Source organism: Notamacropus eugenii, chromosome 3 (genome assembly GCF_028372415.1).
Source record: "Notamacropus eugenii isolate mMacEug1 chromosome 3, mMacEug1.pri_v2, whole genome shotgun sequence".
Lineage (NCBI taxonomy): Eukaryota > Metazoa > Chordata > Mammalia > Diprotodontia > Macropodidae > Notamacropus > Notamacropus eugenii.
In genome coordinates, this window is record NC_092874.1 from 328,785,054 (window position 1) to 328,802,836 (window position 17,783).

At 40.3% G+C, this 17,783-nt stretch overlaps 1 protein-coding gene across 6 annotated transcripts in view; it reads left to right on the plus strand.

Moving 5' to 3' along the window:
* Positions 1 to 3,436: 3,436 nt before the first annotated feature.
* The window catches only part of FANCC (FA complementation group C), a 237,019-nt gene continuing 222,672 nt past the window's right edge, over positions 3,437 to 17,783 (plus strand). For 2 of the 6 annotated variants that reach the window (XM_072596922.1, XM_072596928.1), the window contains exon 1: positions 3,440 to 3,569. The gene's annotated coding sequence lies outside the window, so the exon portion shown is untranslated. Of the gene's footprint in view, positions 3,570 to 3,882; positions 4,089 to 12,998; positions 14,215 to 17,783 lie in introns of those variants that run through there. The other 4 variants (XM_072596926.1, XM_072596925.1, XM_072596924.1 and 1 more) reach the window with 4 other exon arrangements.

The following is a 17,783-nucleotide window of genomic DNA, read 5'->3' on the forward strand; positions in this document are numbered from 1 at the left end:
AGTTCCTTTAACTTTATTTGTTTCTCTACCACTTCTTCTGAACGTGTTTGTTGAGAGAGACAGAGAGGGAGAGAGATTTGTTCATAATTTTTCTCCGTATGAGCTTACAAATCAGTTTTATTTTAAGCCAGTGTTACAGCAATATCACCACCTTTGGATAACATATTTCTCCACTAAATGAGGAGACAAATTCTTTCTTCCTTAGGGTAGTATCTAACATCTCCTTACTGTTAGGCTTCATTTATATCCATTGTTTCCTTAGGAAAAGGTGTTAGTAGGTCTTGATATTTGTTGTTTTATCTATTTCTTATTTTTTCAGTAATTATATATGATTTAAATATACCAAACCAAAAATTTATTCTTTTTTTTTTTGTATTTTCTCTTTTTTGCTCTTTTATTTTGGTATCTATACCTTTGCAATAATGAGATGATTGTTTGACTTTACATAGAAAGTCAATTTAGAAAAACCTCCCACTCAGGTAACCAGTTTTCCTAGGCTTGTGAAGGCCTTGATTGGTGAACTTAGTATCACATTCCTATCCCTTGGCCTTAGCTCTTCTCAAAAGCTGGAGCATGGCTACATCACAGCTAACCAACTGTGAGCAGAAGTCCCCTTTGGATTGAGATATAACCAATTGTGAATAAATGTACTGATTCAGGATTGACCATAACAATTAATGTAAGAGGATTTACCAACAAGTCACTGACTGGTTGAAGATAAAAGGAACAACTTGGCTTATCTACTTGGGTCATCCAATGTAGAAGGCAGTTGGTCTGGAGCAGCTTTGTGAGTTGAACTCTTTGTAACAGTTAAAGACTCCCTAGTGCCTTGACCTACAAAACACTTAGGCAGAGCAAAGGAGACAGGTTGACTTCAAGCAACAACCAGACCAGTTGAGGTCTAACTTCTACTGAAATTCATTTGCAAATGACTGGACCTAAGAAGGTTCAGTTTCTAGCCATTGCTTCAAATGGATGGAGATTAAATCTGAAATGTTACTACCACTGCACTGAACTGTGAGTGCATATTACAAATTGGGTATATAAACATTCTAGGACTGTATCCCTGGGGAACAAGTCTCTAACAGAGAGAGTAAACACAGTAATACAAAAGCAAAGACAAACCTAACTCCCCAGGAGCTTAAATTTTAATGGAGAAGACAATACCCATAGGTGAGTGAGGTCACAAGGATGTGACACACATCATCCAAGAACTGTGGCAAAATTGATTTGTTCATGTCTCTAGAACTGGAAAAAAATAGGCAAATGTACTCCCACAAGACAAGGTATCAAGGTGGCAAGGTGGCTGGCAAGGTTGTGGAAAAGACAATCAGAGAGTAGAGAGTGAAATGAAACCTGGTGGCTTTGCTTGGGTTTCCTTAAAAAAATGGTGGGAAAAGACAGTCACCTTTCAGCACACAAGGGTCCCAGACCAGAGATTTTCTCAGGGTAGCAAGGTGCTGGTGAGACTTGGAAGAGATGGCTGAAAGGTTAGGAGCAAAGTGTTGTGATGTTATTGGGTTCACAGGTGGTGAGTGTTTCTGCAGGAGGGTTCCATGGTAATATTAGTAGTTTCCTAATTGTTAAGTTATAGTACATTTCATTTTTCATGCTGTTATTTGGTCCACTGCCTCAAAATTTTCTTAAAGTATTCATATTATATAAGTATGAAGCATCAGTGTAGTATATAAATTCTTATCCTTTCTTTTCTTACCCCTATCTCATATTTTGCAACCTATTTCTTGCAGTTTTTCTCTATGCTCACCTTTCCACATGTAACCTAGAGGATTTAATTAAGTTACCTGAAGACTTTCTCACCTATAATTCCTCTGCAGTTGGTTGCATAATCAGCAATTATCTTCATGGCGGTCTTAATATTTTTTAAAGAAAATAATCTCTGAATTTTTCCATCACCTTCATTTCCTAAAATAGTTCTCTATTTCCTTCATCCTGACAGCCATCTCTTATAACAATGATAAAAAGGGAAAAAACCAAAACCAAAAACCAGTACTAACCAAGACACCAAATAAATCTGATGGTATATGAAATGTTCACAGTGGATGGAGGTCTTTTTACAAATACTCATTAAGACTAAGAGTTGACCTTACTGGAGGCAACTGGTAGTATGGTGGATAGGAGTTCCAGGCATGGAGCCAGGAAATGTGGTCTCATTTAACTGCTGCCTGCCTTGATTTCTTCATCTGCAAAATGAGGTTAATAATCTACCTCCCCAAAATTGTTATGAAGATCAAATGAGTTATTTGTAATAACATTTTGCAAACCTTAAAGCATGATATAAATGCATTATTGCTTCACAAAATAATAGTAAATACTAATAAGCAGGTGAAAGCTAAGCATTTATCAATTGTAATGAAGCCGTGGATGAGACCCATGCAATATCTAGGATTCATGGAAATTTGTCAAAGTAAAAGGGGGCTCCAGACAGCTGAAGTCCACTTTGTAGTTTCTTAATTTCAGTAGGGATGAACCTCTCTGTGCTTAAGGAGTAGTTTTTGTGAAAGTATACATAATGTCACAGTGAATCCATTCTACCATGGAGTTTATATTCTTCTGCCAGTCTCAAATAACCTACCCTGTCCTTCACATCCAAATGTGGCATCCTTATAGTTTTCTGGAATCTTTTTATACTTTAAGTATTTAAAAACAGCAACAAAGTAACACTACCACAAAGTAACCCTTTAGAAACCACAAAGAAATGAGAGTATGTAACAAGTACGGTGAGTCACTGACACTGACAAAACCCCAAATTTATAGAAATACCGCTTCCCATTAAACAGAGCATTGAACTTGAATCCAGCACTGTATGGAACACATGGGAGGGCACAATTCCCTAAATAAATAAAGATGTGGGGCTGGTTTGGTCATATCCAGAAAATCATATTCTGGGGGGGAGAGGGGAAGATTTCCTTTAATTATTTTCTTTCTTTTTAAAGAGTCGTGATGGTTTTAAAGGGATGAATTTCCATCATGTCCTTATTGTTTACAATTAGAAAATCCTGCTGCTGACGGGGGACCAACCTGGTAGCCTCATAACCTCTAGTAGTCCTTCCCCGGGCTCATTTCACTTATTCCTTGCACCTTAAGCGGACCCCCAAGCTCGCTACATTCCCAGCTACAAGCTTGAATAAGTGTGTGGGGGTCGGTGTGTGTGGCTGCACCCCGCTTTTGAGCGCTCCCCGAGGTAAACTGAGGCAGGAAAAATTCAGTGCCCCGTTCTTTTCCCGTAGTGAGTTAATATTGCGGGGCTCCTACATGGTAGCCCCCAGCCCCGAACGTCGATCGTCGCCTTCCCTCCTCCGCAAGGTCTCTGGCGAGCCCAGTAAAAGGCAGCCCCGCTTTGGAAGACTGCGCCGCCGACGACCGGGCGCATGCTCCACGCGCGCGCACGCAGCCCAACGCCGGACCACACGCCCAGAATACCCCGCGGGAGCACGAGAACGCGCGCGTCGGCGCCGCGGGAAAGTTCTAAAATTACGGAGGCTCCAGGTGCTGGCTTCCTTCGTTCCCTTCCCCCAGACAGTTGGAGCCTCCCCGGAGACGACTCCCCGGTAAGCAAGGGTGAGGGGAGGAAAAACCTGACCTAAATAAGTGCCGTTCTGTGTTCCCACACCTCTCCCTTCCCCGCCCCCACCTCTGACCTTTGGTCGGGGAGAGAGAGGTCAAGCTCCAGACCTAGCGCGGCCCCCACTTCCCACCCTTAGCTACTTGGCCTTGGGAGGGAGTGGGGCGGGGAAGGGAGAGAGGAGAGGAGGCTCGCGCTGGGGGCGGGGCCAACCTGGAAAGGGGCGGGGCTGGTGGGGAGGGAGGAGCTCTCCGCTTGTGGATTGGACCCGGCTGGCTCATCGGGAAGGAGGGGTGTGAGGGTGGAGCGTTGGCTGCCCTCTCTTCTGCGTCGCAGGCTTGTGCCAGGTGGTCTGCGTTCTATTCTTTTAAAAAACCCTGTACCTTAACTGTGCCTCCGTCCTATCACGGTTAAACAACATGGAAGACCTGTCTCTGGGCTATTGGGAAAAAATGTTCCTTCAGAGAGCAACAATTGTATGAAACATTTATCAAGCCCGTGCCATGTGCGTTAAATGCCAGTTAAGTACCATGCGTTCCTTGTCCGTTGTGAAAACCCAAAGGACTTGAACCTAAGGATTGCCTTGGGCGGCAGAATTCTATTAGAACAAATGCGTATTGAGTGTGTGCTCCCCGGGGGTACCAAAATTGATGAGAGATGAAATTGGAACTCTGTGAGTCCCCTCCTATTATTGCACTGCACCCGGAGGAAAAAAAAAAAGGTAGTTCTTCCTCCCCCTCCCCCTCCCCCGAAAAAGAGGGTGGTTTGGAGCAGAATTAAGGAGGGTCTACGGAAATTCACCAGCCATGATTCATCTCCAGGTCTCTGCCTTCAGCAGAATTCCTTGCCAGAACCCACACTGCTGCTGGAGAGCTTGACTGAAATCTTTCTTGGTTTTAGCTTGACCTGTGTTAGATTTTAATCCATCTTAATTGTTGTGGCTTGAGGGCAGTTTTTTTTTTTTTAGGCCACCCAGCAGCAGCTGATAATTTAGTCTTTAGTGATGTTTGGTTCTTTGAAGACTTTCTTAAAGATGAAGGAAAGGAGGTTGTATCCAAGAGAATTTATACCATGTGTTGGGTTCAATTCTGTAACTTTGTATGGAAAAATGTATCTAGTATGACTATTCATGTAACCTAAACCAAATTGATGCTGCGCAAGCTATGTACTTTAAAAACCTGGGAGAGTAAGACCTTTACACATACCCTGGAGGAAGGAAAGATGGTATCATCCAAAATATATCCAAGAAAGCACTTTAGAACAATTTTATAATTTGTATTTTTCAGATTTATTTCTCTTTTCCCCCAAATGCTTCCTATGTAATATCTCCTTTGACAACAAATAAGGGGTTGACTTTTTTAGAGAATTAATTATACTTCAATATTTTAAAATATTATGTACACTGGAGCTTTTTTTTTAAAGAAAGCACATTGTCATATCCTACTTACTACCTTGAGAAATAATTATTATGTGAAAAAAATTGCAATGGTGCACTAATCATAAACAAGTCATTGTGGAGACTTGGAAGATAAGTCGCTGCATATATGTAGAACTATGCATACATGTTTTTGAAGAAAAGGAGTTCTTAAGCATTTTCAAATTTCAACAAGTATTTCCCAGTTATGATTATACAAATTTAATATTTATAAAAGCCACCTACAGGGAGGCAGCCTTGTCTAGTACACAACTGGATTATGTAGGCTTCAAAAGGAGCTAGAGAAATGTCTTGCATAAAATAGTTCTAAGTTGATAGGGGTAAGCTCCCTCAGGTTAGAAATCAGCAGAAAAGTTTCTTATGTGATTTTTAAGGCTAACATTTGTACATTCTGTATACTTATGGCTGCTATAGTAATGACACTAAAAATAGTACAAGGAGATGATTTTCAGCATTTATTGAAAAGATACCATAATTTGAGAAGGAAAAATTTAAAAATTGTTTGGAAAAGTTTGAATTAATGTAGCTGATTCTTAAGCACTTTATTAACATTTATAAGTTTTTCATCATCCACAAAAGTTTTATTACAGTAATATCTTGGAAGTGACCCTGAGTTTCTTTGCTAGTAGACCACAAACTCTGGCATATCCTACCAAACTAAAAAGATTTGTATATAGGCTTTTGGTGACTGTCATTTCAGTACCAGCATAGGTAAGTTTGTAGAACTTATTATTATAAGATCAAACTGGCAGTAATTGCAATATGTAATTTTTATTAGTAATTAGAATACTCACTCTTGAAATCATAGCTATTTGTAATTATATATATGTGTATATATATGTGTGTGTGTGTGTGTGTGTATATATACACATATATATATACACACACACACACATATATATATGTATGTAATATAATGAACTGAGGCCTTGGATTACATGAATAGGGTGCAACCTTAGAAGTGGGTCCGTAACTATAGTTTTTTGTTTGTACCCTCACCCAAGATTTCCCCTGGGAACATCAGAATTTGACTCATATCCAGTTATCCGCAACAGAAAAGTCTCAGTTCTCAGTAAGAATTTGGGCTAACAAGACATTGAATGCAGGACAGGCTTTATTTCAACTGGCAGGAAATGAAGAGGCCTCACAGCTGAACACAGAAAAAGTCAAGACGACTCATTTTCCTTTCTAGTCTAAAGAGCGTAGATTCTCAGCAATCTAGAAGGCTAGAAGACTTAACAGACCTCCTTATATCCCATTGCCCAGACTAGCATGAGAAAATCAGTCAAAAATAAGCAGTTTTTACTAAATGCCTTCTCTGTGCTTGGCACTCTGCTAAGTGCTGGGGATACAAAGATAAATGTGAAATAGCCCCTGCTCTCAAGAGGAATACATTTTAATAGGGGAAACAACTTAAAGCTTTGAGTGTGTGTGTATGTGTATATATATATAAATACAAGATAGTTTTGTAAGGAAAGGCACTAGAACCTGGGTGGGGGGGGGGGAGTTGAAGGGAGGGATTAAGGAGGAATCCAGAAAGACTTCTTGTATAAAGTGGTAGAGTTCTTAAGTTGAGTCTTGATTGAGGATTGAGGAAAGAGTGACTCCTAGCATATTTGTGACAGCAGCAGTAGGTCAGGGCTGGAATATATAGAGTGTGCTGAGAGGGAGCAGTATGCAAAAAGACTCAAAAGGTAGGAAGGGACCAGATTATGATAGGCTTTAATTGTCAAGTAGAGGAGTTTATATTTGGTCCTAGAGTTAATAGGGAGCCACTAGAATTTATTGAGTAGTGAGGTAACAGGCTCAGAACCTGTATTTTAGGAAATCACTTTGTCGACTGTGGAGTGGGGTGAGACTTGGCAAAGAAACCAAACTGGCTATTGCCGTAGCATAGGTGAGAGATTAAGCCTGAATATCAATGGTGCCTGTGAATAGAATGATCATTTGTGAGAGAGATGCAGAAATAGAAATGATGGGATTTGGAAGCTGATTGGATATATGAGTTGAAGCATGAGGAGTAGAGGATAACATGTGTTTGTCCTTCGTTGCCAAAGAATACCATGCCATCAGGGAAATGATGACATGACTTGCACTTGACTTTGTTTGGAGTGAGGGAGGGCTGTGCCGGTCACCAGCCTCACTTCTCCTCCAGAGTCATCTGAATCCAGTGACCAGATATTCATCAAGATGATTGGAGATGACCCAGGATGAGGCAATTGGGGTTAAGTGACTTCATACAGCAAGTGAGTGTCCAGTGTCTGAGATGAGATTTGAACTCAGGTCCTCCTGCCTCCTGCACTGGTGCTCTATCCACTGCACCACTTAGCTGCTTAGAGGATGACATGAAGATTTTTAAAAGTACTCAGGGTCATTAGAGAGTCAAGCAAGGTATCTCACAGAGATCTGTAAATTCTCCATAATAATACGGTACTAATTGTTGTGGTATCTACCCCCATCCCAGGGGAAAGCACTCAGGGTTGCTAGAGAGTTAGCTCCTTTCTCTTAACCTGCAGAGTCCACATAACTCAAGTATCAGTGAAGTACAAGGACTAGATTTTCTTTTCAATTTTGTGGTTCTTTTGTCCCTTGCTGCTCTTTGGCTCAGACGCCTGCTGATGAGGTTCAGACTCTGGGAGCCTCCTTGAATCTTCCCACTTAATCTGGCCTTTCTTACTCAAATCTAATCTTCGCATTTGCTCCAGCAGTCTCTGGAAGCCCATGGGTTTTTCCTTATTGCTGTGCCCAGGTCTCAGTTGCACTCCCCACCCTTTGATCCTATTACCAGCCACTCCTATCAGGATCCTCCCTGGGTTTGATCTATCAAGACCATCCCTGGGACCCCAGACTACCTGGCCCTCCATTGTCTGATATATCCTGACTGCCTCCAGCTGTTTCCAACCCTTGACCAGTCACCGCCGTCCCATTGAGGTCCTCCTTGGACTTCTCAAGACCCTCCCTAAACCCCTCCTCCCATCGCCCTAGACTACCAGACCACCCTCAGATCCCTCCTACAGTCTTTTCTGTATTTAAATTCCATCTTGCCTCCATGAAGGCTCTCAGATTCAATCCAGCTCAGACTCTGTCTAGCTGAGATTCTATCTGGCCTACTTGTGAATAGAAGCGTTATAAATGCTTAGGCTCCTTAAGAGTCTACCCAAGGTGGCAAATCTTCAATAAACTTTGTTTTCTTTGGCTTTAAGAAGGCTTGAGTCGAATTCATTTAGCAGGACCCCGTGTGTCAGTATTTCGAGATCCCCAGCACCCCTGAACCTCAACATTGATTAGTCTAGGAATTTCTCTGCTATTTCCAGGAGTTCATTCCACATAGTCTTCCACTGAACCAGAAAGGTACAGGAACTCAGAACCAGAGAATTTGAGAGTTGGAAGGGATCTTAGCAGCAATCTATACTTATTCTCCACGTGGTCATCCAGCCTCTGCTTGAAGACTTCCAAGGAGTGGGAATCCGTCACCTCCTGAGGTAGTCTATTTCATTTTTGAACCCCTCTTTTGTTAGGAAGTTTTTTCTTATATCATACCTAAGTTTGCCTCTTTTCAGGTTTACTTGTTCCTGATACTGCCCCTCAGAGCCAAATAGAACAAGTGTAGCCACTCTTCTATGTGATAATCCTTTAAATTCTTGAATATAGTTATAATTCCACTGAGGATTCTTTTCTCCAGGCTATATAGCTCCAGTTTCTTAAATCAATTCCTTTACTTTTTTTCTTCAAATAATTCTTCTGCAACAGTGAACCCAGAGTGTTTCATCATCCTGTTTGCCTTTCTTTGGACACTGTCCAGTTTTATTATTGTTTTTTTAACTAAGGTGTCCAAAATTGAACATGATACTACAGATGAGTTCTGATGGCAGTTTACAGAAGGACTATTACCTCCTTTGTTCATGAAAACTATACCTCTCTTAAGTGCACCCCAAGATCAGCTCAAGTCTTTTTTGTCTACTACATCACATTGTTGGCTAATTTTGAGCTTGCTGTCTACTAAAACCCCCAGATCCTTTTGGCCAAACTGCAGTTTGTCCAAACATGTCTCTCCTTCACCTTATACTTTTGAAGTTGATTTTTTTTTTTTGGTATCTCTGTAGGTCTTTATGTGTTTTTGAATTTCATTTAATTAGATTAAACCCAGTACTCTAGTTTGTCAAGATCCTTTTGGATGCTATATTCTGTCATCCTTTGGATTAACTATTTGTCTCAGCTATTTGTCATTGGCAAATTTGATGAAAGTTCCAACGTTCCATTTATATATCAGATAATTGATAAAAGCGTTAAATGACACTGAGGCAAACACGGATCCCTCGTTTACTGCTTTAGAGATTTGTCATGTGAACATTGAACTACTAAAGATAGGCCATCCAACCAGTTTTGGATTGTTCTCAGTGTATTATCATGTGGTCTACATTTCTTCATCTTTTCCACAAGAATAATATGGCATAATTTATGAAAAGCTTTTGCAAAATCTAGGTAAACTATATTTATGGCAGTAGTGTCAGACTTATAGAAATGGATCCCAGCTGCATAGTTACTTAGAAAACCACAAATTAACATTGTCTATGCTTTATTGTGTTTTTATTTATTTTGTTAAACTTCTGTAATGCCCGTTCGAAATTCACAGCACCCACAGCAGCCATGAATATCACAGGGCAATTCAGAATCACAAAATACAACAAACTCTCCACATGGAAGGCAGGAGAAAAACATTTATTTAGACACCAGAAAGCCAGATCCATCACAGTAACAAAAACCTATACACAATAACAATGCAGAGAACAACACCATTCCCAAGCTTTCCCCCTGCTAGGCTTCCCACAAACCAGATCCATTAAACAAATCACAACCAGACTTTCTTAAACAAAATCACAAACAAGCTCTTTCACTCACATTAGCCAGCAGCCTGCATCCTTGCTAGCTTTGACTGCTCTCAAGACTAACTTCCTCTCAGCTCTGCTCCAGCTCTACCTCTTCCTGTTCCACCCATTCAGCAAACTCCTCCCACCACAGGCTCTATATGACTCAGTCATGTGACTCAGGCAGAGCACATGGGCCTATTAATGAATAAGAAAGATTTTCCATTTAAATTACCATTACAATATCTACTATTTAGCTTTTAATCTGATTTGGGCCACACTTGGTGTTGAGGCAGGGAGTATGACACCTCTCTGATCTGTAGTATCTATCCCCCAATTTATGCGTTTAGTAATACTACTAAAATAAGAAACAAGGTAGTCTGGGATGAGCTATCTATTTTGGTAGCTTTCCTTTCTGGGTGTTGCTTAGTGTTCTCTACTGATCTGTTCTGGAATTTTTAATATATATTTATTTATTTTTTAGTTCTTACCATTCATTTTTACAAGAATTTGAATTCAAACTTTTCTCCCCATCTCTTCCCATCCCCCACCCCAGGACAACATGCACCCCATCCACCCCTTCCTCCAGTTTGTCCTCCCTTCTATTACCCACCCGTCTTTCATTCCCCTTCCCCTCTCTTTTCCTGTAGGGCAAAATAGATTTCTATTTTTCATTGCCCGTATAGCTTAATTTCCAGTTGCATGCTAAAATAGTTTTTAACATTCATTCTTAAAGCTTTGAATTCCCTATTCTCTCCCTCCCTCCCCACTCACCCTCATTGAGAAAACAAGTAATTCAATATGGGTCATACATGTGTAGCAGTGCAAAGCACTTCCATAATATTTATATTGTAAAAGACTAACCACATTTCCCTCTGTCCTATCCTGCCCTTCATTTATTCCATTCTCTCCCTTGATCCGTCCTCCCATAATAGTGTTTACTTCTGATTATCCCTTTCCCCAGTTTGCTGTCCCTTCTATTATCTTCCCTCTCCTATTCCCTTCCCCCTTGCCTTCCTGCAGGATAAAATAGATTTCCATATCCAAATGAGTGTGTTATTCCCTCCATAAACCAAATCCCATGAGAGTAAGGTTCAATTTCCTTTCATCTCCCCTCTTTTCCCCTCCATTGTAGAAGCTCTTTCTTCTCTCTTGTGAGATAATGTGCTACATTCTACCTCTCCCTTTCTCTTACTCCTTGTACATTCCATTCAGCAGTAAATTTTATTTATTTTAGGTATTCTCCCTTCATATTCAGCTCACCCTGTGCTCTCTATGTATATATTACATACATTTACGTATACATATGCATACACACATACACATGTACATATACATACCTGTACATATATAATATACACATACATACATACCTATACACACCTACTTATAGATATTCCCTCTCACTACCCTAATACTGAAAAAAGTCTCATGAGTTAGAAATAACATCTTTCCATGTAGGAATGTAAACAGTTCAACTTTAATGATTTCCTTAAGGCTTCTCTTTTCTGTTTACCTTTTCATGTTTCTCTTGATTCTGGTGTTTGAAAGTCAGATTTTCTATTCAACTCTGGTCTTTTCAATAAGAATGCTTGGAAGTCCTCTATTTTATTGAAATTCCGTTTTTCCCCTGAAGTATTATACTCAGCTTTGCTGGGTAGGTGGTTCTTGATTCTCATCTTAGCTCCTTAGACCTCTGGCATATCATATTCCAAGCCCTTTGATCGCTTAGTATAGAAGCTGCTAAATCCTGGAAGGCAGAATGAAAACATTTATTTAGACACCAGAAAGCCAGATCCATCACAGTAACAAAAACCTATACACAGTAACAATGCAGAGAACACCACTATTCCCAAGCCTTCCCCCTGCTAGGCTTCCCACAAACCAGATCCATTAAACAAATCACAAGCAGGCTTTCTTAAACAAAATTACAAACAAGCTCTTTCTCTGACACTAGTTATCCTGATTGTATTTCCATAATACTTGAATTTTTTCTTTCTGGCTGCTTGCAATATTTTCTTCTTGACCTGGGAACTCTGGAATTTGGCTACAATATTCCTAGAAGTTTTCCTTTTGGGATCTCTTTCAGGAGGTGATTGGTGAATTCTTTCCATTTCTGTTTTACCCTCTTGTTCTAAAATATCAAGGCAGTTTTCCACGATAATTTCGTGGAAGATGAAGGCTTCTAGGCTCTTTCTTTCATCATGGTTTTCAGATAGACCAATAATTTTTAAACTATCTCTCCTGGATCTGTTTTCCAGGTCAGTTGTTTTTCCAATGAGATATTTCACATTGTCTTCTAATTTTTTCATTCTTTTGGTTTTGTTTTGTAATTTCTTGGTTTCTCATAAAGTCATTGGCTTCCATCTGCTCCCTTCCAATTTTGAAAGAATTATTTTCTTCAGTGAGCTTTTGAACTTCCTTTTCCATTTGGCTAATTCTGCTTTTTGAAGCATTATTCTCCTCATTGGCTTTTTGGACCTCTTGCCATTTGGGTTAGTCTATTTTTAAAGGTGTTATTTTCTTCAGCTTTTTTGGGGGTCTCCTTTAGTAAGCTGTTGACTCGCCTTTCATGATTTTCTTGCATCACTGTCATTTCTCTTCTAAACTTTTCCTCTACCTCTCTTACTTGGTTTTCAAAATCCTTTTTGAGCTCTTCCATGACCTAAGAGCACTGCATATTTTTTTTGGAGGTTTTGGATGTAGAAACCTTGATTTTTATGACTTCCTCTGATGATGTGCTTTGTTTTTCCTCATCCAAAAGTATGGAAGAAAATACCTTTTCACCAAGAAAGTAGCCTCGAGTAGTCTTTTTTTTCCCCCCTTTTTTGGACATTTTCCCAGCCAGTTACTTGACTTTTGAGTCCTTTGTCAAGTGGAGGGTATCCCCTATGGACCTGTAAGTTCTCAGTTCCTCCAAGGTGGCACAATCAAGTGAGAGTTTACTCTTCTCCTGGCCTGCGCTCTGGTCTGGGAGCAACTACCAGCACTCTTTTCTGCCCAGGATCTTCAAGTAAGATTCCCTCACCAGCTCTGCCAGGCCAGCACTCCTCCTTACTCCAGGACTGCCACTCAGAACTGAGACCCTGAATAGGGGCTTGAAGGCTCCAAAAGTGGATGCTGTGCTGCAGTAGCTGCTGCTGCCCTGGGCCAGACCTCATGGTTCAGGTTTGGGTGTATCAACCTTTATAACATTTAATTTGGCTACTTGGCAGTCATAAAACCTTTGTTTTGATCAAGATCCTGGGCTACTAATCAGGTTATGACCAGCTGTTATCAGAGGTCACAGCACCACATGGGGAGATGTGACCGATATATTTGAGACATTTATCTCATAAGGAGAAAGGATAGTAATTACTGAGGCTGCTAATCACTTACTAACTCCCTTCTGGTGGAGGACAACAATGAGGTAGTTAGCCAAATTGGTCCTTCCAAGACCACCCATGGAACTCGAATGATCTTACAAATTATACCTGCCTGGCCAAGCTAGAAAAAGTCTAATTTCAGGAATGGAGAAATTAGTTGCCAGGCCTGAAAACTGGTATAAGTGTTAGGAGACCATGAAGAATAAGGATGAAAACTCCCAATCCACTTTATGAGAGTCTGTGCAGTAATGCTAGATGATTTGGTGGCCTAAGAACTTTAAACCCAGGAGATGCCCCAATTGTTTGTGCTGTCTTTATTAATTAATTCTCCCCAAATATCAGGTTATTTTCTAAAAAAAGTGTCCAGAGTGGCATGCGTGCAAAGGACATTATTGAACTGAAGAACGTTACCACCTACATCTGAAGAATGGAATAAACCTACCAAGCAAAAACCGTTACTTGTGGTTCCTGCCATATCTCCCAGGAACATAGGGCTGAGAACAGTGAATGTTTTTATTGCAGAAAACCTGCAGTTGCATGAAAAAGAAATGTTACCTTAAGCAGGAAATACCAAGCCCAGGCAGGAATGAGAATGTGGTGGAAAAGAGGTTCTTTGGATCCCCCCCATCCAGCCCTTAACCATATTGTCCTCATTTGCTTGATGCCACTGACCTTCTGAACTTTCCCACCATTCTGGTAGGAAGATACTTTTATGACTACCTAATTGACATCAGTCTTCCATTTTGGTTTAAGCCACCTGCACAATTTCAGTGCCAAGATTCAGAGAACAGTCAGTGTGGTGGGAGTAAGTAGAAAGCCCTCAATAGTCTCCAGACTGTACCCTTAGTGCATGATTATGGAATCTCTATCTCTTGAGCATTCTTTTGATTGTTTGTTCCCCTCAAATCTTTTGTGTGGGTCACAAAATTCCAGTCTGCAACAAAAGTCACTGAGACAGAGCTCTAGGTATGATCAGCAATTTCTTAAGAAGACTGGGGGTCCCTAATCAATTAGGTCTAACACCTTGCTATGGTCAAGGATCCCAGCATGCAGGAATTGAGGGGTTTTATAGACCTCGGGTAGTCTCTTGAAGGTCCCCTGGTCCTTAGGTGTTTCCTTCAGAAGTGTGGAAACTCCATGATTGCCTGATCTTAAAAAGTGGAGGGACTCCTGTGATTGGTTAAGGCAGTGTCCATCAATTACAACCACTTTGTCAGCAGGCTTTCATAAAACATTAGCTACGAGTCATGAACTATAGGTCATCTCAGCAGGGGCTTTCCAAAGATCATAAGACCCTGTCAGCAAGGTCTTGGGCCTTCTTCAAACCATTAAAGACTAGTGTTTGACCAGTGGTATCTTAGGGTCCAAGGAAGTTGCGATTTTGAAGCAAAGGTCACTAGAGAGTGGGAAGCAGGCAAATGAGCCTTATTGCTGCACTTGGAGTGTGGGGGTGGGCAGGGTAGTACAGTAGTAGTACAATCCTTTCTTATCATTGTGTTGGTTCAGTCTTGTTTGACACTTTGTGACCCCTTTTGGGGTTTTCTTGGCAGAGATACTGGATTGGTTTGCCATTTTTTTTCCAGCTTATTTTACAGATGAGGAAACTGAGGCCAACCAGGTTAAATACTTTGCCTAAGGTCACACAGCTAATAAGTGTTTGAGCCTGGATTGGACCTCAGGTCCTCCCCTGCACCACCTAGCTGCCCACTTGAATCCTTGTAATAAACTTAAGCTAACTGATAAATCTTATGCAATTAATATAATCATCAATACATAGCTGATTAATCAATCATGACTCCTATCTTAACAGCATTAACATCCTGTAGAAATCACCACCAAGAAGGGGAAGCCTCCTTCAGTCTCTCAGTACCCCCCAGGTTGAGAAGCAGAGTATGGTATCTCACCCATTATTGAGTCTCTTATCCTACAGGATGTGATAGTCCCTTTCAGGTCCTCCTGCAACACTTCTGTTTTTTTAATAAAAAAAACCTAAACTCTACCTAGATGGGAACCTGTATATCAGTTTGCATAGGATCTCTTAAAACATTAATGCTTATATGATCCCAGAACATCCTGTAGTCTCGAACCCTGCTACTATAGTATCCTAATGCCCTCCTTGACTACTTGCTTTATGGTTGTAGCCTTGTGCTCAGCTTTCTTTAGTAGTCTGGTGCACCCCAACTCCTAGTACCTATTTGCCTTCACCTGGAAGAATGAGGAATGAACCTGAACCACACTGCCTCAAGGGTGTGTAAAGAGGCCCAGCCTATTTCCTCAGATCCTTAAGGCAAATTTGAATTCTGTCATTGTGCTGGTAGGATCTACTCCTGTCTAGTACGTGAATGAATATTGCTTGCTTCTTCTGATGAGACTGCTTGTGAGTCTGAAAGTCTCCACATGTTGAAGCCAATAGCAGAGAGAGGCCATAGGGTCTTAAAAATAAACTCAAAAGGTGAAAGTGTGAGTTTAGTACATAGGCTTTCTAACAACTCTGGAAAGATCTCTCCAAAAAGGATCTCAGCCCCCAAGACCTTTTGCCTCCAAAAAACCAAGTATGTGTTCTGGGAGCTATGAGATACTGTAGGCAGTGGGTGTCCTCTTACAGTGAAATAAAACCCCTGTTTGAGTTGACAAGGAAAGAGGTTCCCTAACCTTTGATTCACACTAAGCAATATGAGGATGCTCTGGCCAACTTGGAGGTACCCCTCCTCTGCATTAGATATCCCTGTCTATGAGAAGCCGTTTTCCCTGTTTGTGCATGAACAAAATGGGGTAGCTTTCTGGGTCCTCACTTAGACCTGTGGTCCTAGGCACAGGCTCATGGAATACTTTTCCATCTTACTGGACCCAGTGGCTAGAGAGATTTCACCTTGTCTGCATGCCCCCTAGCAGCTATAAGTACCATGGTTGATAAGGTTTGAGGTCTTGTTTTTGACAATACTGACTATTGGGCAAAACCACATGAAATGGTGATCCTGTTATTGTGTCATCAGAGGCTTGCCCAAAACGAGGTAGTCCTGCTTGCTATTGACAATGTTACTTTAAAAAGGTGCAACATCTTAAACTAGCATCTCTTCTTCTTGATTTGCCTGGAGGAAATGCAGTGGAGTCACCCTTGCATAACTCCAACAGCATGGTAGACCAGACTGAGTGACCCCCAAGTTCTGATCCTTTGTATCAACAGAAAACAAGGTGATGACTCAATCCCTACATCCTGTTTTTCACTTCCTTCATCTATATCACTGTGGAAACCAAGGTTTAGGTTCCTTGTGCTGACCTAGAGCCTTGGATCTGATTTGTTTTTGCAGTTGCATGCCTTATTGAATAAATTGTTATCTAGTTTAGCCTCAGAATCTTTATTTCTCTGCAAAACACCAGCCAATCTGATGGTTGTGTGATGGTATATCAGAGTTGTTTGTAGTTCTCTAATTTTTAGTGATTTAGAGGATTTTTTCATGATTATTCATAGTTAAGATTTCTTCTTTTGAAAACCGTTTATGTCCTTGAACTATTTGTCAATTGGGGAATCATTCATATTTTTGTCAATTTGGCTCAGTTACCTATTTATTTGAAATATAAGACCTTTATCAGAGAAACTTGCTATAAAAACTTTTCCACCGTTCCATTTTTTTTTTTGTTGTGTTGATTTTGTTTAGCAAAAATATTTTAATTTAATCAAAATTATCTATTTTACCTCCTGTAAATCTCTCTATTCCTTGTTTGGTCATGAATTGTTTCCCTCTCCATTGTTCTGACAGATAATTCTTCCCTGCTCCATTAATTTGCTTGTATCTACCTGTCGAATTAGTTTACCCATTTTTGGCTTGTCTTGGTATATGGTATGAAGGTTGGTCTTTTTCTAGTTTCTGCCAGACTGCTTTTCTGTTTTCCCAGCAATTTTTGTCAGGTAGTGAGTTTTTGCCCTATTGCTTAGGATCTTTGGGTTTATCAAACACTATGTTACTATGCTCATTTGCTTCTACATATTGTGTACTTCCTCTGTCCAATTGGTCAACAGTTCTATTTCTTATCCACTACCAAATTGTTTTGAAAATTATAGCTTTGAAGTATAGTTTGAAGTCTGATGCTGCTAGGTCCCTTTCCTTCACATTTTGTTTTTTTCATTGATTCCCATGCTAGTCTTGACCTTTTTTTCCACCAGATGAATTTCTATTCCTTGTTCTATAAAGTCATTCTTTGGTAGTTTTATTGGTATGGCAATAAATTAATTTAGGTAGTATTGCAATTTTTATTATATTGGTTTTCCCATGAGGGTTGGATTTGGCCCATGGTAAGTAGCTTATCTTTTCCTAATCTAGTCCTATCACCAATCTTCCAAGAGGTGAGGTGAGGAGCATCATATAGTTTCTTTTATAATTATCCTTAACTTCTTAGTCTTTCACAATTTTCTTTTACCATATTGTAGTCATTGTATAAGTTATTCCTTTGGTTCTACTTACTTCATTCTGCATCAATTAATATAAGTCCTCCTTTTACAATACCTACTTCATTTTGTGGACATTTTCTCCAAAGGT